The 26,278-nt window shown below is 42.5% G+C and overlaps 1 pseudogene; it reads right to left on the bottom strand.

Annotated features, from left to right (window-relative positions):
• Positions 1–22,718: 22,718 nt before the first annotated feature.
• Positions 22,719–25,308, bottom strand: LOC131279566 (gamma-adducin pseudogene; annotated as a pseudogene).
• Between the last annotated feature and the right edge of the window lie 970 nt (positions 25,309–26,278).

The following is a 26,278-nucleotide window of genomic DNA, read 5'->3' as shown; positions in this document are numbered from 1 at the left end:
TTCTCTTACCATATGCATGGCTATTCCAAGAGAATGGCATGCCTGATCCAGCACCACAAAGGAGAAACATGTCTCTCAGTGAGAAGGTGATTTATTGTAAGTGCACAAGCAAGGAACTGGAAGAATCTTCCCCAAACCAGTTCAAAGTGAGGATTGGAACTCAAATTTTTATAGGGAAAAAAAATGGGAGTGGTGAGAAGAAAAACAAGTGAAAAACAAAAAACAAGAAACAAAAATCAAGTGATGACTTTAGATCTTCCAGGGTCTTGTGAGGAGGGTACATGCAATTTCTCAGTCCTGTGTTATCTCAAGCATGTTAAACTCCTAACTGTTGTCCCAGTTTCAGTGATTTATCAGTGACAGTGTAGATTTAGGTATTGGTGCTTGTGATGCTCTTCTGTGGTTTTGCTTTGAGCTGATATTTTATTCTTGTTATTCCTGTAAGCAGAACTGGGATGGTCTGGTAAATGTCCCTTTGGGAACTAAGAATGAAGGGTAACTATTATGATTAGATTAATAGAAAACTATCTTAGTTATGTCTGGGTAGATCTAGAGCTGCTTAGGGGAAGAAATGTTTAATAAGCACATTTACAGCTCTCAATTTCCTAATGAGTAAAGGACCGTCCCTGATAGCCTCAAGAGTGTAGCCTTTGTGGCCTCTAAATACATGCATTTCCTTGTCTCTACAGCATCTCCAGTGCTGGGACCAGACATGACCATGAACTCTGGAGCTTCCCTGTATCCCATCACTGCCCTGCCAATCCCCCCACCCATTCCTGGCCCACCGTACCCACCTCCCTGGGGGCAAAACCTACCCCCAATCTTGAATCCATCTTTCCTTCCTGGCAGTTCAGTGCTGCCTGCTTTTCCCACACCACAGTTGGTGACAGGAAATGGGGGCCTTGTCACCAGTGGGACTGGAGGTGACAAAGTCACTATCCAAATCAGAAAACTAGGGCGACTAGCAGAGCCCCCTCCTACTCAGCCCTTTGTCCTTCCTCAGATGCCCCACATTTCGACTGTCCCAAGGATCCTCTGTGGGGGTGCTCAGCAGGCCCCTCCTGGGATCTTGAGAGCCTCTGCTGGGGAGCCCTTTATCCCAGGCTTGGCTGTGGGGTGCACCCAGGCTGCTGAGGGAGGCTGGACCCCAGGCCTTCCTCCTCAAGCTCCACCACCAGCTGCCCAGCTGGCCCCCAGTATTCCTCCAGGGAATACTTTCTCCAGGCCACAGGGGCCCTCCAGGGAGGGTGGTCCTCCCTCCACCCAGTTAATGGATGACTCCTGTAATCCCAAGAGTGTTTACCAGAACTTCCGACGTTGGCAGCGCTTCAAGTCCTTGGCCGGGAGTTACATTCCCCCAAGTCCTGATGCAGAAGCTCTTTCCTGCTTTCTCATGTGAGTGGCTTCCTCTTGGAGACACATTTGATTCTTTTGGAACATTCAGATACAGAGGACTAAGGGGTGGATTCCCCAGGTTAAGGTCTCTAGAAATACTTGACAGTAGGTCATGATGAGAGAAGATGTATTTCTAGCTTATGACTTTTTTTCAGGTGTCTATCGCAATTGATACTAACCTCCCTATATTGGGTGTCCAGACATTTTCTACTTTTCTATCATCCTAGTAACCATTTACATAAAAACTAACAATCAGAGAGGTGTCTTGTGATAAAGTGAGGAGACTTGATTTGAATGGAGGTGTGACTATGAACATCACAGACCTCCCCTTGAACTCTACCTTCCAGCACAAGACTTGAGCATGTGTTGTCCAGACAAAGCCAAATCCACAGATGATGGTGGTGGGTGCAGGGATCAGGCAAATCACTCTAGTTTGCCCCCATCCACATTGTTCTGGAGAATTCCAACCAGAACTGGGAGGTGGTAAAAACTGTATAGTCATGAAGTGCTTGGGTTCCCCCTCACTCAATCTGTAATCCTGGAGAGGTGACCTCACTTGGTAATCTCACCTGTAAGCATTTCTTCCATTTATTTCAGATTATTGCTGAGATGGTTACATGAGCTAATACACTAAGTGCTTCATCGACTAAACAGCTCATGCTTTGCTTCATTACATGATAACTAGTCTTTTTTCTTATTATTATAATTCTTAGTTTTTGTTATTGTTATATTATTATTATCATTTTAAGGTTTTGAAAAGACAATGGAGAAGAGAAAAATACCTCACAAAAAGCAAAATATCCTAGCTAAAGAGTGTGAATAGATGGTTAGCAATGTGGTCCAAGACCATGGGCTATTCTCACTGTGAGACAGAAGCATTAGTGATGATGATAGTGTTCTCTTTCCACCCAGTACTGCCATGTCTCTACTCTGCACTGCCCCCAGTAAGATTATAGGTCAACTGCAATAGAGCCTATATCAAATAACAGCACACTTATTTTTTATTAAAACATCTTTTTAAATTTTTAAAAAAAGATTTATTTTTTATTTATTTCTCTCCCATTCCCCGCCACCCCCCCCCCCCGTTGTCTCCTCTGTGTTCATTTGCTGTGTGTGTTCTTCTGTGTTCACTTGTATTCTTGTCATCGGTACCCGGAATCTGTGCTTTGTTTTGTTGAGTCATCTTGCTGAGCCAGCCCTCTGTGTATGCAGTGCCATTCCTGGGCAGGCTGCACTTTTTTCGTGCTGGGCGACTCTCCTTATGGGGGGCACTCATTGTGTGTGGGGCTTCCCTATGTGGGGGACACTCCTGTTTGGCAGGGCACTCCTTGTGCATATCAGCTCTGCTCATGGGCCGGCTCATCACACGAGTCAGGAGGCCCTGGGTTTGAACCTTGGACCTCCCATGTGTTAGACGGATGCCCTCTCCATTGGGCCAAATCCACTTCCCTCTTTTCAATTTTTGAACTCCTAAAAATATCCTCTGCCCCAGTGAATAATTCAAGGAAGTCCACCAAATTTCCAGTTTAACAGTCTTAATTATTCTCCCACATTCTTGAACACTCTACCTTCCCTTTTGGAGCAAACCCTCAAATGCAGTCGGCAGTCTGATCTGCTGTATCTTGAGCCAGCCCAGGGCTCTCTGTGGGCATGGGCTTCAATGACCTTTGTCTTTGAACGTTAAATCCGCCTCTTCATACTCTGATGCTCTGTTTTCCGAAGACTGATAACTTCATAATCACCTGGGATACCGCTTAGATGCTCAGTCTTTTGACTCCTGGGTATATGTGCAGAAATTGCTTTTAATGTTTTCTCCCAGTTCATTCAATACACAGTGCCACTGAAGATACAAAGGGAAGTCAGGGATTCCAAAATAATCCTTTCATTGAGCTGGTCTTTCAGAAATGAATGCTAGTATTGATATTTGATGTTCAGTCAGGGATCATCTAAGGCAGATGTACTTAAAATTACAGAGTACACATTGCAAGGAGGACATGAAGGGACAGATGGTAAATAGATATGATGGGGTTCAGGTGATATTTGTTGGGTGGTGCCAGAAGGGGTAGGAGGAGATGCATGTAGAATATTACTGACATGGCGAATTTTAGCCCAGTGCTTCGATCGCTGGCCCGTCGGAAGCCTACCATGACCCTGGAGGCAGGACTGCAGCTGGCATTGCAGGAGTGGTGGCACACAAGCAATTTTGACCGGATGATCTACTATGAGATGGCAGCAAAGTGAGTCCCAGGATCCTTGTTAATTTGTGGGGTGTTGTGGCAGGGTGTAATGGAGGAGGATGAAGTCAAACAGGGGTCTTGCATTGTTGGTTGTCAATAGAAGGAATATTTAGAGTAGGGGGTGTCAACTAGGGCAGAATTCCCTGGATATTGAAGGATCAACTCCTCCATGCAGTCACTTTCACCTTGAGTACTGCGACTTTTTTTCACCTTCTGTTCATATGATGTTCAACCTGTCTCTGATATTGGGTCTGCAGGTATCATGAAATTAAAGGTCTTAGGATGGGGTTGGGGGTAATTCCTGCAGATCCCAATGGCATTAAGCCTCCATGTTGTAGGTACTGTGTGGTGGTGACATGCTCTACAAGGAATGTTCCAGCTTTCTGGGCAGTTGGAGCCTCTTGGCATAGAACTTTGGGCGCACCTCTTCTCATAAGATAATGTCCAAATTGCTCCCTGTCATCCCAGAATGACCTGGATGAGGTTAGTTAGCGGATGCCAGGGTCTCAGACATCCTGTGAAGGAGTCATTCAGCTTTTACTGCATGTTAAACCCTTGGCTAACACACAAAGCAATGACAAAAAATCAAAACAAATAAAAACGTCAGCGTTGGAAATTGAATCTCTTCCATAATGTTTCCTTCTACTTCCTTTCCAAGCATTTCTTCACTGCATTTCTTCATTACGTTTACTGTTCTAAGGCTCTCAGATTCTTAGATCTGGGCACTGATCCCTGCTTTATTTACAATATTAACATCCCAGATCCCAGCTTGGGACTGTCAGCTCATCTGTATAGTTTATGCTATGACATCATTGGCTTGGGGGTGGTGGATCACCTTTGTGATCCTGCCATGTATCACACTGGCTAATTTAATTCAACAACCTATACCAAGGTTGCTTAAGTCCACTGGATCCTAGGTGAAGGAGGGTATATTCAAGCAATTACAACCTGTAGACTCGACCTTGTAAAACTGCCAAGTCCTGGATTGATTCATTTCTGTAACATTCCCCTTAAGTGATGATGAGTTTTGTTGTATGTGAAGGGATGATGTGGTGACCTCGTGAAGTACCCCAAACCTGTGGTTGTACTGCTGGAAGTAACACCCCTCTTGGAAACGCAGTTATACAAGACCATGATAACCCACCCAAGACACTTAAGTTTCCCCTATTGTTTGTTGCTGATCTCTCTTTCTAGGCATCACAGTGGGCCAGGCCACCTTCTCAACACTGCTTGTGCCTTCCTCCCATGCTAGGTTCAAAGAATTTGAAATTGACGAAGAGAGCCAGATTCAGATGTTGGAGGAGAGGAATGGTTTTCAGCACCCTCCACCACCAGCCCCTCCATATCTTCATCCACAGGTGCCCCCAGGCATTGTGGAAGGCCAGAAGCCAGGTATGACTCACCACATTCCTAGAGAAGACAAGGCAAAAAGGGGACTGAGGGAAGGCAATAGGACTGACATGTGCTACATTCCCTTCAAGATTTGCTTCTGTATTTCTAACAGAGAAACCCATCAAGGCCCTAGGTTCTCAGTTACCCTTTGTCATGGGCTAGGTCAATTTTCTCAGGTGTCATAACTACACTATCATCTTGACGGTCAAAGAGACACATTTATATAATATTCCTGATGATTAGGGGATGGATGAAGGGATATCTTTGAATGTCAGAAGTTCCTCTTTTTCTTGTATAGAAACTGTCTCTAAGATCCTTATTCTCTTAAATTTTATCCTGTAAATGTTCATTTAGTTTCAGATTAGCTTGAACCAAGTGGAAGCATTTCCTATCTCTAAAATATTGCTCTAACCAATACATGGTTGGAAGATAAAAAGTTGGAGATTCATGCCACTTTCACTTCTGGATCTCTGTCCCTACCTTTAGTGCCCATTCAAAAAAAGTCAGGCCCCAAGGCTAAGGTTACCAGCCAGAGACAACGCAGACACCGGCGGACTGTGAAGAAAAAGGCCCCCAAGGAGATCCCATCTGAAGCTATAAAGGAATACATTGACCTCATGGAAGGGCTGTTGGGGCCTGTGCACCCAGCCCCTGGGGGGGAAGATGGAAAATGGGAAGAGGAAGAACATGGGCAGCAGGAAGATGATGGAATATATGCAGACCCGGATCTCCTGAGCTACATCGACCAGCTGTGTGCAGAAAAAGACTTCATCACCAAGGTGAGTGGATTTTAGGTGTGGTGTCTAGCAGACTCCCTAGTTTTAGCTCTGTCAGCATGTTAAAGTCTGTGCTTCTTTCCCAGTCTGTTGAAACTTGGGTCTATTCCATTTCTCGTGTGCACCATGGAGTGTGTACATGTATGTGTTTCTGAGTCTTTGTGTGTGTGTATGTGTGTGTGCATGTGTGAGTGTGTATGTGTGTAGCTGGTGGAGGTCATGGTCCAAAACATCCACAGATTGCAGATTGAAGTGCAGTGACAACGAATTCCCTCCTGCTTCCAAAAGTGACAGGTGGTTCTTTCTCAAGGGCCCTCATACCCCTTTTATTACTGTTCCCAGGTGGAGGCTGCCATTCACCCTCGATTCTTAGCAGAGTTGCTTTCCCCAGGAGCACATGTAGACTTCTTGTCCCTAGCAGAGGAGCTGCAGCAAGAGCAAGGACTCACGCCTACCCAGGTAAACCAAGGGTGGGAGGGAACCTCACAACATGGAATCCACATGACCTTGTCTAACTTACTTTGTCTTGGGTGGCATGGCTTCTGCAGAAAAACAACTGAAGGTGTGGGAGCAAGTGGGGAACCAGTAGGGAGGAACTTATGTAGATGTGTGGGGTAGGAGTGGTTAGGACTGAAAGTTTGGGAATAATGCATAGGAAGATGGGCAGAATGAGCTACAATATATGTATGCAAAACCGACCTGCTTTCTGCCCAAGTGCAGTCATCTCCATTATCCATTCAGCCACCTCATATGAGCAACATCTGTAGAGTCATTAATTGTCTATTTCCTTGACACAGCTGGTTGAGAAGCGTCTGCTGTCCTTGAAAGGGGGTGTGGAAGCACCTCCAACTTATGAAACACCTGGATTGGGCTCATTTCCTTCCATGTGCAAGTGTAGAAATGATGCAGAGAGTAAAGCTGACCACGGCCAACTTCTAGGGGTTAAAGTCAGTACTGCTACCCTACATTTGGATGGCAGAGCAGACAACAGCCTGGCTATCCATGAAGACATTGCTGTCTTTTCAAGGAGTCAAGAGGATCCTCAAATCATAAAGAAACAAGTCTCCTATCCTCACCAACACCAAGGACTATCTTCCCCTAGATCCGGAAACAGAGATGATGTGGCTCTGCAAGAAATCTCTTCTGTAAGTGCAAAATCCAAGCCTGCAGATGGGTCCAATGAAGAGGAAGATGAGCAACTCCCCAGCCTTGCGTTCCTCTTGGCTCCACAACATCACCTGCTGCCATGGAGATTTGTCATGAGTCCCCCCCCTCACTCTGGCCATCAAACCTCTGGAATAAAGGGAGCCCATGAAGCATCCCTGCCTGTATCATCTGTGAAAAGAGGTCACAATCAAACTCCTCGACCTGATGGCAAGACTCCAATCACAGCTTTAGTTGAAGGTCCCTCTTCTGCTGAAAGCAAATCCCACCTCATAGCTGACTTTGGGGCCTCTGGGAGGCAAACAGTGGCTCTGGGTGCAAGTCAATCTTCTCATCCTCAAAAAAGATCATGTGACCAACTTTTGGATCATAGAAGGAAGAAGCCCCGATGTAGAGAGTAGGGAGCAGTGGGACCAAACTCTCCACATATCAGACCTTCCATTGTGGACTCCCAGACTACTTTTCCTCTTGCTTTAGCCAAGTGACTCTAAATGCTGCTTCCTGGCCCTCCTGCTGTTCCTTGGCAGTTCTAGAGATTGTGGGGAGGGCAGTGGGGGCCTTCAAAGACTTTCCAATGTGAACGTGATCCCCATGGTGGGGGATGAGGAGTGGTAGTTTTAGGAGTTGTATAGTAAATGTAAATAAAGGTAGTTTTGCTTAAAAATGCTCTCAGGGCTGCAATATTGCATACGTCCAACATTGTTCTTGAGGGGTGGTGGCATGGTGAAGGTGGAAGGATACGGATGGCTGAAGTCTCTATGCATCCACAGGTGACAGACCTAGTGCTGCCCTCCTGCTTCAGTCTGTCTTCCTTCAGGCTGCTCCTGGGCAAAGAGAAATTTCATGGTTTTCCTGTTAAGTGACAGGTCCCCTGTGATCTTTTTCATCATGCCTTCTCACAAGCCCTGGCTCCATTGTGGGTGGCCATCAGTGGATGGAAATCGTAGTATTATCTGTATCTCCTAATAATTTCCTGATGGAGAGTTCCTCTTCTACCTTTCTAGCTTCTGGACTTTCAGCTAACTTTCTATAATTGTTATGTGAGACGACACGTTTCATAAGTGTTGTGTTTCCTTACCTAAAGGATGTAGACATTATGCCTTCCATGGTCCTCAGTACATGCAGGCCAGTTGCTGTTCAGTTGGTTTGAGCAGAGACCACCAAGCTGCCTTCCCAGGGGCATGGCTCTGGGTGTTTCAGCCTCTGTATAGACATAGCACATTCAGACTCAGGATTACTAAATGTGTAAGTAGTGTTGGCCTGTTTCCTAATGCTAATAAGGACAGAAAAATTGTATGGGGTAAAAGGAGATTCACAAGTGCATCAAAATTTATTTGTATGCAATATGATGTAGGCAGGGAGGATATGAAGTTGCTTTGTGTATTTCTGTGCAGGAATGAGTCTTGTCCAACTAGATGGGGAGGGTTTCGCATTTGTGGCTAAGGGTACAAAGGCTCAGGAGCCTTTCGCCTCTTCCAAGGATCATTCCACAACCACTGTTCTCTCTCCTCCCTAAATAGTGATTGAAAATTTTATATGGAATACATGCAGAAAATTATATTCAGGTCTAAAATTGTTTCTTTCCAATGAAAGTCAAACCAACTTGATTGTAAAAAAACCAAATAGAAAAATACATGGTTTGATTTGTTTAGCAAGCTGTGGACTGCCCTGCATGTGCAGGGTATATTTAAGCCAGGAGGAAGGTGGAGAAGGGATGAGGTACTCAGTTAATCCCCTGCCTGGGCTCTTGTCCAGGCCCATGGTAAGAGCCGTTAGACTGCCTGGGGATGTGGCATTTAGTGACTAGGATTTGATTCTGAAGGGTGTGGGGAGTTTAGCTGAGCACTGAATGGACATGTTCTGAACCTGAATTAAGAGGTGTCATATGAGAATATAATCAAGAAAAAGAGCTGAGATCAGGGAGATAGGGTGCCCCCATTCTTTGTACTGAAACCATTTTTTGTCACCCTCCAATCGCTAATTAACCTCTCAAATTGCAGTGTCCATGGTCCATTCTCTCCACTCATCCTTTCAGCCCTAACAGACAGTGAGATTCCCTGACACTCACCCTTGTTCCTGGCCACTGGTTTCTTCTCCAAGTTCTAAGTTCTGATGCCTTGCCCACTGCCTGTGTGGTTTCATGCAAGTCATGACTCCCACTGCGTGTCCCCTGGCACAGCCCACATGCACACCTGGGGTCACAGGGTGGTGTCCCAACAGAAGAGGAAAATGGGGATAAAGCTGTTTTTTACCAAGGTTGTCTGGTCCCCATGCCTGCTGCCAGCGAAGAACTTGAGATAGAAACAGACACATATCAAGACCCTCTCCTCTCGTCATCTTCACATATTACCCACAGTTATGCCCACAATTTCTCCTTCACCTCTACCTTCTTTTTCCAAAGTGAGCAGCATCCAGAAAGTTTGTAAAAACTAATCCATTCCTGGTAAATTTGCATTGGCAGATTTAGCAAACTAAGACAGTATGCTCTAAGGCAATAAATTTTATAAAGACAATAAGGAATATTTCATAATGATTAAAATGTTATTACATCTTAAAGACATGATAATTGTAAAATATGTTCATGCCTAACAGTTCAGACTTCAAATGCCTGAAGAAATAATCCAAGAGTGTTGAAAAGAGAGATAATTGAACAATCATAGTCTATGATAGTTTCCATACCCACTTCCAATAATTGATAGAACTACTAGACATAAAACCAGCAAGGTATAGAAGATTTGCATAATATTATCAACCAACTCTACCTAACTGACATGAAGAAAGCATTCCATCCATTGGCTGCAGTATACACATTCTTTTTGAGTACACAAGAAATGTTCTCCAGTTACAATTTCTGCTGTTCAAATTAAAATAACAACAACAAAACCAGAACAAAAACCTAAAGTCTCTGTAAATTTGAAATTATGCAAAGTATGTTCTCCCATTGCAATGGAATGAAATTAGAGTCAACAACAGAAAGGAGTCTGGAAAACCTCCTGATATTTGAATGTTAAATAATTACCACTGGAATAATCCATGGGTCAATGAAGACATTACAAGGAAATTGCTAAATATCTTAATCTGATCTAAAAAAAACCACAACATATCAAATCCTATGGGATGCATCAAAAAGTAAAGCTCAGAGACTTTTGGGTAGATGGCATCAGAGTACACAGGCAGGGCTCAACTCTCACAAAAGCAATGGAGAAAGGGCAAAGAGCTGTTTGAAGGACCTGTGTTGGGGGTTGACAAACCTGGACAGTGCTGCCCAAGCCCCAGGAGGGCAAGGGACAGAGAGCCGAAGAACCCGAAATGACAACTGTGAGTTACTAAACACCCCTGGCAGGAGGAAAGGGTTCCCAGCACCCATTCTCAAGGCATGAAGACTTATAAAACCTGTGGCAAACCAGGTTGCCTCTAGGAGACCCTGATGGAAGTTCAAGGAAAACTTTGAATGCAGATGGTTGAAAATGACGTTGCCATCATGTATGGCTGAGGAGCCTTGTAAGTCATACAGTACCTAGGAAAATTTGTTGAGTACAGGCGGGGATGAAAGCAGCTGTAACGTTTGGAACATAGCCTGCTGTAAACACACAATGAGACATTTAATCGCGAGCTGTACTAAGTTAGAAATGCTTATGATTAACTAGGAAAATGAATTCCTAAGTCATGATGACTTAATTCCTCATCATAGCTGGAATCTATTGTTAATTCTATATCATAGCTAAGAGCCTGATATACATATATATATATATACTGGATAAAACTGGATAAAACTAATAAAGGGAGCTTCCTTAAGCATAGAACTTGAGTGTATGCATGCGCTTTCTTCAGGCATCTGAGTCTTGCTGGACAAGACTTCCACTTCTGAACCCCAACAAACGGTGCCCGAATAGGGACCCTGCACAATGTTAAGGACAAGGAGGAATACTGACTGCAGTCATACATTCCTGGTAAGGGAAGCAGGATAATTCATGTCCATGACTTGTTATAACTATGGGAGCACAGTTCCCTAAGGAACAGTCAACATTTCTTAAGGTTTTGCAGTAGGTGCTCAAAGCTGCCAGAACTAAGGTAGCACAGGGGCAACTTGTATCTTTTTTCAATGTCTTTTTGATTACTGTCCTTGGTTTCCCAATGAGGAGAGCCTAGATTTGTGAGACTGGAATAAGGTGGGTGAGAAATTGAATTATCATCATGAAGCAGGAGGACAGGTTACTGGTGAGCACTTAGCCCTCTGTGGTTTCATTAAATCTGCCCTTGAGCCAGTACAATTGGATTCAGATCCTGACCCATGTGAACCTTTCCTGGAGCTTTCAGTCCCTGAGGCTTTCAAAGAAGTACTTCCCAAAGCCTCTGTACTTGAGAGAGATATCTCTGAAGGTGATCGTAACTTTGTTCCCCAAATGCAAAAAATGTTTAAAAGAAGTCTTAAAGGAGGGAGATAGATAGGCCAGTTTGTATCCGGTGGTGGTAAATCCTCAACAACAGACTGTTTATGAGCCCCTTCCTTATAGTAATGTTTTTAAAGAATTAAAAAGGAATATAAAGGACAATGGAATGCACTCCCCCGATACGAAGGGAATCCTCAGGGCCTTGGCAAATGCTCATGCTATGATACCAGGAGACTGGAAATCGGTTAGTCCGCACTCTATGCTCGCTCAAAACAGCATTTGGCTAACTGACTATCATGAAGGAGCTGAACAGCAGTATATTCCAAATCTTAATCACCAGATTCCTGTTACTCTTGAAACTTTTCTTGGTAAAGGCCAATTTGCCAATCCTCCAGCTCAGGCGCAAGCAGATCAGAGGTTGTTTACTCAATGTTTTGAAATTGCTCAAAAGGCATGGAAGGCTGTACCAGAAGGTAAATGTCCTCAGAAATCTTTTGCCTCCATCAGACAGGGTGCCCATGAACCTTATATGGATTTCATAGATTGGCATAAAGAGGCTAATGATAGGCAAATAGACAATATTCAGGCCGCTGATAGATTGCTTATGAAATTGGCTTATGAAAATGCTAACGCTGATTGTCAGCAGGTTCTCTTATCTATCAAACCCACCACAGTTGCCATAGGCGATTATCTAAATGCTTTTCAAAATGTGGGTACTGAGATCCATAAAGCAAAAGTTCTTGCTGCTCTTATTAATATCAATGCCACTTGTTTTAAATGTGGGAAAAGAGGACATGTTTGGAGGAATTGTACTGTTAAAAATTCTTCTCCTTCTGAATGCTTGCCCACTCAAGTCTGTCCTAAATGTAAAAAAGGAAAACATAGGGTTAATCAATGCAAATCCTGGTCTGACAGTCAAGGGTGACACCTATGAGGAAATGCCCAGAGGAGCTGGGCTCCCAGTGCTCCCAAAACATGCCAGAACAAAAACCTCAGGCATTTTGGAAAACACCCAGTCCTCAATCTCTGACCTTAAAACAATCACCCGAGGAAGTGCTGGACTTGTCATTTGCTCCACCCAAGAAATAATTAAAAAAAAAAAATGAATAAGATTGAATTGGTTCCAACCGGTGTTTGGGGCCCTCTACCCAAAATCACCTTTGTCTTCTTGTAGGACGATCCAGTACTACTATTAATGGGCTCAGTGTTCACCCTGGTGCTACTGAGAATGATTATACAGGAGAAATAAAAATTATGCTTAGGTCCAATATGTTTCAAATTGTTCCAATGGGGCAGTGTATCACATAACTTTTGCTGCTTCCTATGCCTCCTATCGAATCAGAATCTAAAGCTCGAGCTGCGGGCTTTGGCAGTCCCACTGTTCAACAATTCTATAGTCCAGCCCCACAGCAGAATAAACCTATGCTAACAACATCCATAAATGAAATAGAGTTTCCTAAGCTAGTTGACATGGGAGCTGATGTATCGGTTATTTCAGAGTCATTTTGGCCATCGGCCTGGCCTAAAGAATCTTGCTCCTTTCCTTTGCAAGGAATAGGAGGCTCAACAACTACACAGTGCAGTTCTATGCTGTTACAAGTAACTGGGCCAGAGGGACGCAAGGACATTCTCAACCTTATGTTGTCCCCATCCCTATTAATTTGTGGGGAAAAGACTTACTATCCCAATGGAATGCCCAAATCACCATTCCACATTTTTGATGATGGTCACTGATTGATTAACTCGTCTGTCCTTTACAAGGATCTCTACAAGCCTGTATGGGTTGATCAGTGGCCTTTATTAGAGGAGAAACTTTATCATGCTTATCAACTGGCGAAAGAACAATTAGCCCTTGCTTATATAGAAGTGTCCCACAGTCCCCTGGAACACTATCTTTGTTATTCCAAAAAAATCCAGAAAATGGAGACTTATTCATGATCTTAGACAAATTAACAAAATGATTCGACCCATGGGAGGCTTACAACCAGGTCTCCCTAATCCTGCTTTGCTCCCCCCAAATTGGCCTCTAATTATTATTGACTTGAAAGATTGTTTCTTTCCTACTCCCTTAGCTGTGCAAGACCACCCTGGGTTTGCTTTTTCCTTGCCAGCTATTAACAATGCTTCTCCCATGCAGAGATATCAATGGACTCCGCTTCCTCAAGGTGTGGTTAATAGACCTACCATTTGTCAATATCTACTTCATCAAATTTTACAGCCTATTTGTGAAAAATATTCAAGAGTTATTATCTATCATTATATGGATGTTATTTTACTTGCAGCCAATACAGAAAAAAGCTTACAGGTTCTTTTACATGAAGTCCTTCACATCATCCAAATTAATGGGTTACTTGTCGCTCAAGAAAAAATTCAGAGAGTTGAACGGACGCAGTATTTAGGTTATATTTTAGCCAACAGAAATGTGCAGCTGTCAGCCTTTAAGTTGACCATTCCATCTGAACTTACTTTAAATTATGTGCAGCATATTTTGGGAGGCATAAACTGGATAAGACCCATTAGGTATTCCTACATAGCAACTACATCTGTCTAACACCCTTAAGGGTGTTAACTAATGAAGTCAAAGCTGAACTGAACTTGGTGTCACAAGCCATCTCAGGAAGGTATTTACATCATCTTAACCCTCACTTCACATTGTTGATGGCAATTTCCCTGACTGATGTAGATATAATCAGCTATTTATTCAATACTGTCACTGGTGACTAAAGTCCATAAATGTCCTTGTATTACAATTAGCCCAGTACTTGCTTGATCGAGAAACTAGGCACAATTGCTTGGCCGAGTTGGCACGTTAGGCTAACCACCACAACATCAGGACAGAAAGCAAGAAATAAAACTCTGTTTGCTGATGACATGATCCTATATATTGAAATCCCCAACAATCAATAATGAAGATACTAGAGATAATTGAACTCAGCAAAATGGTGGGGTACAAGATCAACATACAAAAATCTGTTGTGTTTCTCTACACTAGAAATGGGCAATCTAAGGAGAAATCAAGAAAAAATTTCCATTTACAATAGCAACTAAAAGAATCAAGTATGTAGAAATAACTTTAACAAAGCTTGTTGTGATGGTTTGGCTCTTGTATTAACTTGGCCAAGTAACCGTGCCTGGTTGCTTGGTCAAGACAAGCTCACTCCTAATTGTTACATTGAGGACATTTTCTGGACTTAAATAATGGTTTCTTAACGGGTGGTCCACAGACCCCTGAAAGATTTTGGAAATATTTAAGGAGGTTCATGAGCTTGAATTAATTTTGAATAACCCTAAAATTTAATTTAAAGACATGCTGATGTTGAGTGTCATAAAATTATCTCAGGTCATTTTGAGAAGGGGTCCGTGGTTTTCACCTGACTGACAAAGGGTATGTGAACCAAAAAAGGTTAAGAACCCTTGATACATCATTAGTAATTTGATTGCATCTATGGCTGATTACATCTACAATCAACTGAGGAGTTTGCCTTCAGCAATGAGAGATGATTCATCCAATAGGTTGAAGGTTCTTAAAGGAGAAATGATGATTCCATCAATCTGAAGAGAGAATTTTCATCCCTACTTCAGTCAGTCAGCATTTCCGGGGGAATTCATCAAAAACCTTCATTGGAATTCCCAGCTCCCAGCCTCTGTATGGAATTTCGACTTGGCATCCCAATAGTCCCAGGAGACAATTTTTAAAAATCTCATAATATTTAAAAATATCTCCTGTCAATTCTGTTTCCATAGAGAATGCTGACTAGTATAGATGGAAAGAATCTTTATATATAAGCTATAAAACATTTCTTAAAAATCAAAGAAGACCTAAATAAATGGAGGGATATTCTATCTTCATGGGTTGGAGGAAAAAATGTCATGACTACCCAAATTGACTTACAGGTTCAATGCAAAAAATCCAACATCCTACTTTGCAGAATTGTAAAAGCCAATTATCAAATTATTTTGGAAGGGTAAGAGACCCTGAATAGACAAAAACATATTGAACAAAAAGAGGACAATTTTGGAGGACTCATACTTCCTTACCTTAAAAGATGTTACAAATCTGGAGTGCTCTAAACAGAATGGGACTAACATAAAGATATATATACTGACTAATAGAATCATACTGAGAGTTCATAAGTAGATCCACACATCTCTGTCCAACTGATAATTGATGAGACTGTTTAGACAAGACAAGACTGGATATCCATAAACAAAAGGAAGAAAGAGGACCCCTACTTAACACCTTATATAAAAACTAACTCAAAATGGATCAAAGACCTCAGTATAAGTGCCAGGACTGTTAAACTCCTAGTAGGAAATGTAGGAAAGCATCTTCAAGATCTTTTATAGGAACATGCAAAGCATGAGAAATGAAATAAAGTAGACAAATGGTACCACTGAAAATTAAAAATTTCTGTCCTTCCAAAGACTTTGTCAATAGAGCAAAAAGGCAGCCAATGCAATGGAAAAAAATATTTGGAAACCACATCTCCAATAAGGACTTAATATTCAGAATATATAAAGAAATCCTACACTCAACAATTAAAAATACAACTGAATAAAATTGAGCAAAAATTTTTAATATCTTCCAAACTCATATCTCATACACCCTTCTTGAAAAGTTTCAGGCCTGATTTATTTTCTGAGATTGATATCTATTGGCAGCAGGGAAATACTGCAACACCTTTTCCTGTTCACTCACTATTGGACAACTAAAATATTTTTCAATGCTGGACATATAATTCTCTGCAAGCCGAGTTAGAAAATATTACTCACTCACATTCCACAGTTTGTAGCATCTAAATGTGCTCTGTGGGATGTCAAAATAGAGGACCACTGAAAAAATGAAAAAAATAATTTTCCGTAATAAGAATCAGCCAGTTATTTCCATGGCAAATATTGTTTCTATTTCAATATAAACCCTCAGAATACAATGACAAATATCCACTGAAAGGTGTGTGGATGGCAACAGGGTTAGGGGAGGATAGAAGTGCATGGGAGTGGATTGTAAACCTCAAGGAGAAATCATGACAGCAAAAACCAACATCCTCCTACAACAATTTCTTTAGCAGCTGGCCAAATTAGGCAAATATCCAACTTTTTAAATCACAATCATTGACCTCATATGTATTGCCAGAGAACAGGTGGAAATCTGTCCAAGAAGCAGAAGCTCAGTTGTGAGTGAATGCAATGAATATGCCACAGAACCCCTAGCAGCTCAGCACTGCTGCTGGGCTCTTAGACATGGTTGGCAGATGGCGTCCAGAGAGGAATTTCACACAGTGATGGACCTTCAGAGAATTCCCAGTCTGCAGGTTCAGGGCTAGATTTTAGGGATCAGTAATGGAACAAAGCTGTGGTAGGTTCAGAATCTGACTCTTCCAAACAAGTTTTCCACCGATACAAGGAAGCCAGGCAAAGGAGACAGTCAGATATGTGAGGACTCAGTAGCAATTCCTGAAGCCTCCAAGGTCTAACTGTGGTTATGTCCATCTTTGACTGAGAGCAGAAGAGGACAGGAGTGAACCATGCTCCCTTCAAAGAGGACTCACTTACTATCCCAAGCATCCTGAGCTGGATTGTGTTACCTCCATTTGCTGGTGAAGACTTGGGATGCACAGAAGTTAGTGACTTGCCCAAAGACCTATACAGGTGAATGTTGGAGGCAGGATTTGGTATTCCCTCAGTAAATTATCACTGATTAACTAATGTGGGTGCTGATCTATATAAAAGGGAAAAGCAGGATAGGACATCTTGGGTGAGGAAGTTCCCCCAAGAGGGAGCTACATGGTGTGGTATTTAGGAATATCCTGGGTTTTTGGTGCTTGGTGTCCAGTCCTTGCCATACTTTCTAAAAGGGGCATAGCTCCTTAGCCTGGCTTCTCTTTGTTGAGACCCAGCTATGAACTGAATGAGGGCATCATCTGAGAAAAGAATGGACAAGTATGAAATTCCAATGCACAACAAGTCTTAAAGAGCAGGAAGGTCTTGGAGGCTGCCCACTTGGGAGAAAGAAGGTAGTGATGGAGGAGAAGCTGTGGGGTAGAGCTGTACAAACTAAGGGAGGTCAAGAAGAGGCAAGAGTCCTGACATGTGTTTCTTTCTATTCCAAGCTCTTTGCAGAGAGCACACATGGGGTCCAGGGCACCTTGGTACAAGGACAGGTTTAGTCACACTTTGCCTCTGCTGCTGGGACACCAGCCCTTTGAATACAGCTTCGTATGTTGAGCTGTGCCAGGGGATGTATGCTGGGAGTCATGGCTTGCCTGAAAGCACACAGGTAATGCAGAAGGATTCAGAACATAGAACTTAGAGAATGGACCATTGGCTGGTGCAAACCAGGGTGAGAGAAGGTACTTCTCCATGCAGGGAATCTGAATGTCTGACTACTAGGGCTGGTAAGATGGTGTTGAGAGGTTGAGCATGCATGCCTGAATTTGAAAAGTTAACCAGAGCCTGAAGGGTGAGAACAAGATAATTCAACTGAAGAATCAGGTGTTTCCACTCTCCTTGGTCTCAGTTCTTTTTCATGATTATTTCCTCATATGATGCTTAACTGTCGAGGTCAGGTCCAGAATATGTCTACGCAGTGCCCACCAAAATCCTCCACATCCCCTGGACGCAAATCCCAGATGTCACAAATCCCATCCCCAGGTCGCACCAGTGCTCAAACCATGGGCCTACCCCAGAGTCAAACAGCGGGGGCGACTGAACACCTCCCCAGCTCTCAGCACCCTGCACAGGCAGGGCACCCCAGGGCCTGCCATATAACTCATCCCACGTCTATCCAGTTCACATTGTTTTGTTTTTTTGAACAATCAGGTTGATATTACTTTTCTTGGAAAAAAAACTGTTTTAGACACGAACATAAATCTCTGTATGAATTCAGCATAAGTAGTTCAATCATTATTTGGCAATGAGATGGAATAGTGGTTGTGGGATGGTCTATCCAAATCTAGTTGGAAAAGACTCATTCTTGCACAGAAATGCACAATTGGATTTCCTATCCTCCTGTTTGTGCGATACTGAAGGTACTGTGCCTAAGATCAATCATAGAAAATTAGTTAATGGTAATATTATCCACTTAAAATCTCTTGCTTTATGCCTTCAGTGTATTTTAAATTTCATTTATTTTGTCTTTCATTTCCATAAGATTTGTTATTTTTCTGGGTTTTTTCCAATTCATCTTTTTTTTTACAGTGTCTTCTTATTTATCTATTATTTTACTTTATTTTTTATTTTTAAAGAAGCTTTAGATTACATGTGAAGCACAGAGAGAATAATGAAGTGGACCCTCCAGCTTCAGCCTGTGTGCCTCCATAGTTATTGATTTCACCACCATGTCATATAGGCTCCCACAGAAGAGATGGGGAAACCAAATCCCAGAGAGAAGGAAAGCTTGCTTATGGCCACATGGGTAGAGGAGGCAGAACTGATTTAACCCAGGCTCCCAGGCACTACATCCCTGTGTGTCCCTCCCCTGTACAAAACATTAGATCCCTGGGTTCCAAGATTCCATGGGTAGGTGGGGCAAGGGGGAGACAAATTCCTAAGTCCTTCTCTGTACTACACTCTCCTGACTTCTGTTTCCAGCATAATTCTTCCTTCTCACTCTCCAGTAGCCATGGGGAAGTGCAGATGTGTGGGCAGAATGGGGCCATGATACCCGACCATCCTCCTCTACAAAAGACCACATATTGCATGGTTCCATTTACATAGAATGTCTGAATAGGGAAACCAGTAAAATAGAAAGCAGATAAATGATTTCCTATGACTGGGCCTGGTTGAGGGCGATGATGGTGGTGAGACTGGGATAAAATGTGGTGACTTTTAATAGGTATGGGATTTCTTTTTGGAGTGACATAACTGTACTAAATTTGGTTGTGCTAATGCATGCACACTTCTGTGAATATGCTAAATCATTCACTTGTAAACTATAAATCATTGAATAGTAGGATATATGAATAAATAAAGCTGTTGTTTTAAAATTGAACTGAAGCAAATGAGGCAAAATATAAATGTTACCCTTGTAAAGGTGGATATATTGGTTAATATTTTATTTGTCTAAATAAATATTTCATAATATTTCACGAATATCAATACTATTCTGTAATAACATCAATCATCTATTTAATAGTAGACATAAAGCACTGGGCTTCAGGAAAGGATGTCTTATTAACTCTGGACAACTATATTTTACTTCAATTCATAAGCACCATTTGTATATTTGGGAGGAATGAGCATTAAGTTGGGATATTTCTGGGATACCTTCATGGGTTCTAAGGATTCTAGTATGGTCCCAATGTTATAACATGGCTCACGTCATTTTACTGAAATATTTTCCCCCTTCTTTTCTGTTCTTTTGTAATTCAGGGACACATATAACATGTATATATTTGTGCATTCCCTTATGTCACTCAATTCCCTGAGAACGTGTTCCATTTTTCTATTCTTTACTCTTTCTGTTCTCCTTTCTTTTCAAGTTCACATGCTCTGTCTACCAAATCATTAATTCTTTCCTCCACCAATTCAAATCTGCTGTTAGATGCCTCTAACGTACTTCTCCCCCATCTATTGTTTGCTCTCTGTGTCCATTCACTTTGCATTCTATTTTTCTGTATCTGCTTATCTTCTTAGGTGGCACCAGAAACTGATCCTGGTACCTTCCAGAGTAGGAGAGAAATGCTCCTTCTCTTGCACCACCTCAGCTCCCCATCTGCAGCATCTCTTATTGTCTCTCCTCTCTGTCCCTTTTTGTTGCATCATCTTGCTATGCCAGCTCTCCATTCAGGCCAGCTTGCCACGAGGGCCAGCACTCCTGCACAGGACAGCTGTCCTGTACAGGCCAGCACTCCATGTGGGCCAGCTCTCCACTCAGTCCAGCTGACCATGTGGGTCAGTTTGCCTTCACCAGGAGGTTCCAGGAATTGAACCCGGGACCTCCCACATGGTAGACAGGAGCTGCATCACTTGATCCACATCCTCCTCTCTCTAAAGTACGTTCATCCTCATCCATTGTGACTTTCATTCCAATGAGCTTTTACATCTCTTTCGTTCTTTCTGCTCACACATTTGATGGATGTAGGATGGCTGATTACCTAAAAGTAACTTGTTTCTCTCCTTGTTGCTAGGATACAAAGGAAAAAATTATATGTAAATTAGAAGGTAATGAGGAAAGCGGACTGGGCACAGTGGTTAGGGCATCCGTCTACCACATGGGAGGTCCACAGTTCAAACCCCGGGCCTCCTTGACCTGTGTGGAGCTGGCCCATGTGCAGTGCTGATGCGCGCAAGGAGTGCCCTGCCACACAGGGGTGTCCCCCATGGAGTCCTACATGCAAGGAGTGCATCCCATAAGGAGAGCTGCCCAGAGTGACAGAAAGTGCAGCCTGCCCAAGAATGGCGCCGCACACAGGGAGAGCTGACACAAGATGATGGAACAAAAAGAGACACAGATTCCCGTGCTGCTGACAACAACAGAAGTGGACAAAGAAGAAGATGTGGCAAATAGACACAGAGAACAGACAACTGGGGTGGGAGGGAAGGGGAGAAAAATAAATAAATAAATAAATCTTAAAAAAAAAAAGAAGGTAATGAGAGGCAACCCTCTCTGGATGCCAAAATCTTCTCCTGAGGTGAAGAACATCCTATTGAAGCAATGAAGTATGAAAATCAGCTTCCACTGGTTGGCCAGACCTGTGCAGAAGAAGCCCCTGGCTGTCCTCACTTCAACTTGCCTGATTAACATAGTGAAATTTCCACCCAGGGGTGGAGTTATCCACCCCTTTTCGTACATTAAATATATGTGCAAACATGATTTCCTAAACATAATAATCATACAACTATATAACTAGCTGTGTATGTTCATCCATATGCATAAAAGTTCATCCATATGCATAAGTGAAACAAATGCTAAGTAGGAACTTAGGTATTTAAGCAAGAATGAACCTGTAGCATGGGAGTTAGGTCTGTGTTGCTTTAGACCAACCTTGGCTCCTGTCTGCAGACATAATAAATGTAAGTTCTACCCAACTCTTGGGTTAAAGTTCTTATTTCCTCTACATCTCTTGTTATCTCCAAAGGCCTGGCTTTGAGGGCTAACACTGTCTTCTCAATATCCATTATCTCTTTATCTATTATGTTCCTTCTTGGAATTGATTTAGGAGCTTTGTGTGAACATCATTGCTTAGTTGTTTTTTTTTTTTTTAAGATTTTTAAAAAAAGTTTATTTCTCTCTCCTCCCCCCCTCCCCCAGTTGTCTGCTCTGTGTCCATTCGCTGCGTGTTCTTCTGTGACCACTTCTATCCTTATCAGCAGCACCAAGAATCTGTGTTTCTTTTTGCTCTTTCATCATGTGTCAACTCTCCATGTGTGCGGTGCCATTCTTGGGCAAGCTGCACTTTCTTTCACATTGGGCGGCTTGCCTTACGGGGTGCATTCCTTGTGTGTGGGGCTCCCCTATGTGGGGGACATCCCTGCATGGCAGGGCACTCCTTGTGCTCATCAGCACTGTGCATGGGCCAGGTCCACACAGGGCAAGGAAGCACGGAGTTTGAACCATGGAACACCCATGTGGACGGACGCCCTATCCATTGGACCAAGTCCGCTTCTTGCTTAATTGTGCTAAATCCTGTGTCTCATGATTCTTGGATTGTACCTTTGGCTATGCCGTATCTTCCTGTTTCTTAGTATGCCTTGTAAATTTTTGCTCATATATAGTCACCTCATTATGCTGGTGATTTTACAATATAGTTCTCTCAGTTGCTTGGTGGTTTTGTTTTACACTCTTTGATTTTTGGTTCAATTGTTCCTCAAACTTTAAGATTGTCCTGTTGAAGTTATCAAAAGAGATCCAGGGACCCAGCAATAGGGCACTGACTAGACCTATGGGGTCTGGGAAGGAACCAGACAACCCTTGACTTCATGTCCCTTTGCCAGCAGATGACACTATTTGGGAAACCACTTCACAGAGAAGAATCCTTCAGTCTCCACCACACTGGATTTTCTGAGTCAGTGATTCTAAGCTGGGCTCTGCTATTTAATCTCATGAAGACAAACACCCTCAGCCCTCCACCACACCCTCCCGCTTCTCAGGGATGAATATGACGTTGGCCTCCTCTGCTGGCTCTCAGTCGCATGTTTTGCCAAGGCCTTTTCCCTTGAGAATGAAGTATGTGGTGGCATTCCCAGTTGTGGGACCAGTAACTTTTCCTTTTCCTTTGGACTCTTTGCCTCACTGTCTCCATTCTCTCCTAAACGTTACATATGTCACTCTCCTGGTGTGCAGATCCCCAAAGCAGCTCCATTGGACAATTATTACCCTTTCCTCCCTGTTTCATAAGAGAGCATCACCCTGCCTGACTTACTCAGAGGCCATCTTCAAACTTAATTTTGCCAAAATTCCATTTTTTATGGACACTTTTATTTACACCTCCTCCTCTAAAACCTGTAACTGTGTAACTGAATGCTTTATGCTTCTGAAAATCCAGTAAAAGTAGATTGTCCACTCCACCTTCCCCTGATAATGCCCACACCTGCATTTCATAGGCATCTGTGCATTAAATATATAGTGAAAAACCTCCTCAACTGTTTCTCTAAGAGCTACCACACCATAATTCTTGAGAACCAGCACTTTGCAACTTGGCTCCAGAACTTTCTGCAGTTGAGTTCTCTCCTCTGGTTCATCAAGTAACCCTTGAAATTTGTAATAGGTGACTTCTTGCAGGATCAAGGACTTTGAGAAATGGATTGAAGACACTTGTCATGGAGAACACAGCTCCTGTTGCAGGGGTATGGATGTATGTCACACATTTAACATCAGGACTAGTTGAATAGTTTGCAGCACAGGGACTCAATTCTGTATTTATGGCCAGCTTTCAAATGACTACTTTGCCGGTCAACCTATTATCTTATTATATTAGTTTCACCAAGTTAGAGGCTGTGGCTTCAGAAAAAGATAAGCATTTAGGAATTATTACAATGAAGTGCTGCTCCTCATTCTTTCTGAGATATGTTTTTCCAGGTGTGCCCATCCAAAAAGGTAAACAAATCCTTATAGGCAGGCAGGTTTACAATGCATAAGTTTTTCTCCCTCCACATAGTAGGATTTGTCTTCACCAGGAAGGTAGTGAATAGGTTTGGCCATGACAGGACAGAGGAGAAATGAGGTAAAGCTTAGAAAGGGCTGGCCATGATGCAATCTGCAATCTGTTGTGATGCTCAAAATCCAGTTGGGCTGTGGCCTTTCTCCATCTGTTCTATATCTTTTTAATTTTTACTTTAATTTTTACTTTATTTTTTGAATAATAAATTGTGTTTTTTTAAGAGGTACATAAACCACAAAAAAAATGTTACATTAAATAATATAAGAGGTTCCCCCATACCCTGCTTCCCACCTCCCCACTCCTACCACATAAAAAACCTCTTTTATCATTGTGGCCCATTCATTACATTTCGTGAATACATTTTGGAGCATTGCTGCACCACATGGATTATAGTTTACATTGTAGTTTACATTCTCCCCCTGTACATTCAGTGGGTTATGGCAGGATATATAATATCAAGCATCTGTCCCTGCAATAAAATGCCACCATATATCACCTCTACTTCCCTCTCCATACCATCAGCAACTACCTTGGCCACTTTCTCCAGATAATTGCTACAGTTTCTTCCCTTACTAGTCACAATAGTTCTATAGTAGCATACCAAGAAGTTCACTCTAATCCATATCTTATTTTTCCATCCTGTGGACTCTTGGTTGTTGATGTCCTCTCCACCTCTATATCAAGAGGGGGATTAGATCCCACATGGTTGTTGGATGTAATTCTCCTGCTTGGAGTTGTAGGCACACTCGTTCCCTCGTGTGGTGGTTGACCAACTTCACCTTCCTGTTAGCTGACCTGTGCATGTCCAACAAACTGGAGAGTAGGTGCTGCAACTCTGCTGAGGCTCAGGTCCCAGCTGGCACATGGCCAGTTCAGAGATTGAACTCTCTTGGGTATACACCAAACCTAGAACCAACCACAGGTTTAGTAAAAGTGATAGAAGAGGCATCTGTGGAAAGCTCTCATTTGAGTCCAACACCATCACACTCAGGAACACAAACTACCAGGTAGGGCCCACTAACAAGGCAATGAACTTTAGAGCCAGCCACCATGATCATAGAACCTGTGTGTCCCCATAGCCCTCAGGAGCACCAGTACCTGGAGTTGGGATCCTGCTGGGTCGTTGGGATCGTGCTGGGGCGTGCATAAGCACAACCCCTGTGATGACCTCCTGACTCTTTTTTGAAGATTCTTAATCCTATAAGCTCTTTACCATTTCCCTCTTTTATTCAAGGTCCCTTTCTAGTTGCATCACCAACTAGTGATTGGTAGTAATCCCTCAGTGCCAGGGAGGCTCATCCCCAGGAGTCATGTCCCTTGCTGAGGGGAAGGTAATGCATTTACATACGGAGTTTGGCTTAGAGAGCGGCCACATTTGAGTAAACGGAGGCTCTCAGGAGGTAACTCTTAGTTACCCTGCAGCTCTAGGCCTAGCTGAAATTTGAGGCACACAGGCTCATAAGCATAGTCATCAGTATCACAGGCTCCTCACTGGACCATCCTTCTTCATATTCTTTGTTGTTGCACTTGGGAGATTTTTGCTGTTCCACTGGGAAATGTGACAGGGTTCCCCTGGCTAGGAACTCAGCACGCCTTCAGTTGTCATTTGTAACTGTAAGTACTAAGAAAATATGACAATTCAGGTCTTCCCTAAAGGTAGAACTCTGCAGTATCTGAGTAACTCCTTTCCTCTGCTCCATCATATTGAAATCCCATTGTAGATCAGGGCACATATTCCTCTCCCTGCTATATTCTCAGTCATTTTCATTAATGTGGTCAAACAGTTCTCATTGTGAGTCACCTTGGGAGGAGGAGGAGGAGTGATCACACCTTGACTGCCATCTGAACCCATGCTTTAGTTCTGTCATTTACCCTGGTTATCTAAGTCCATGGGAACAGCCAATAGGAAGCCCCCTCAGCCCACATGCTGCTGTCCTCCCCACTACTGCACATTCCCTCGTTAAGGTACCACAGCCAACCCTAGCCAAGGTACCTCCTGTTCCTGCTGGAAGGAGGGGTAAACTAAATTTTCTAATGTTAGTTTAATCTTAGATTCCTGGCATACACCTAACTTGGTCTTGGTCTATAGTAATATTTTTAGATTAAAGAATTTTATTTCCTAATAAAATTGTAGTTGGAATTTCTTCTTAAGTGTGTTTGGGAGAGATTGGACTACAATCCATTTGCTTCATTATCCATTTCAGGTCACCTATTCCATTTGTGCAAAAAAGGCTTCTCGAATTTTGATAGAGATTGCACTGGATACATACATCGTTTTAGGTGGTGTCAACAACTTAACAATATTAAGTCTTCCAATCAATGAACATGGGAAGTTTTTCTACTTATGCAGTTCTTCTTTAATATCTTCCAGCAATGTTTTATAGTTTTCAGGGTTCATGTCATTCAATTCAGCTAAATTTATCATATGTATTTTATGGTTTTATTTGCTATTGTAAATGAACCGATTTCTTGATTTCCAACTTATGTTGTTCATTGCTGGTATATAGAAACCCAATGGTGTCTAAATGCTTATCTTTTATTGTTGAATTTGTTTACAAGCTGTCATAATTTTCTAGTGGATTCTTTGGGATTTTTCTATAAACAAAATTATGCCACCTGTGAATAGGGTCATCTTTATTTCTTCCTTTTTAATTAGCGTATCTTTTACTTCCTTATTTTTGCATGATTGCTTTGGCTAAAACTTCCAGTAAAATATTGAGTAGGACTGGTGAAAGTGGGCATCTTTGAATTGTTTTTAAATTAGGGAGAAAGCATTCCGTCTTTGTGAATATTTTGAACTCTCCATCACTTCAGAATACCAG

This window comes from Dasypus novemcinctus, chromosome 8 (genome assembly GCF_030445035.2).
Source record: "Dasypus novemcinctus isolate mDasNov1 chromosome 8, mDasNov1.1.hap2, whole genome shotgun sequence".
Taxonomy (NCBI): Eukaryota; Metazoa; Chordata; class Mammalia; order Cingulata; family Dasypodidae; genus Dasypus; species Dasypus novemcinctus.
The sequence above is the reverse complement of the archived record's forward strand: the minus strand, read 5'-3'. Positions and strand labels throughout refer to the sequence as shown.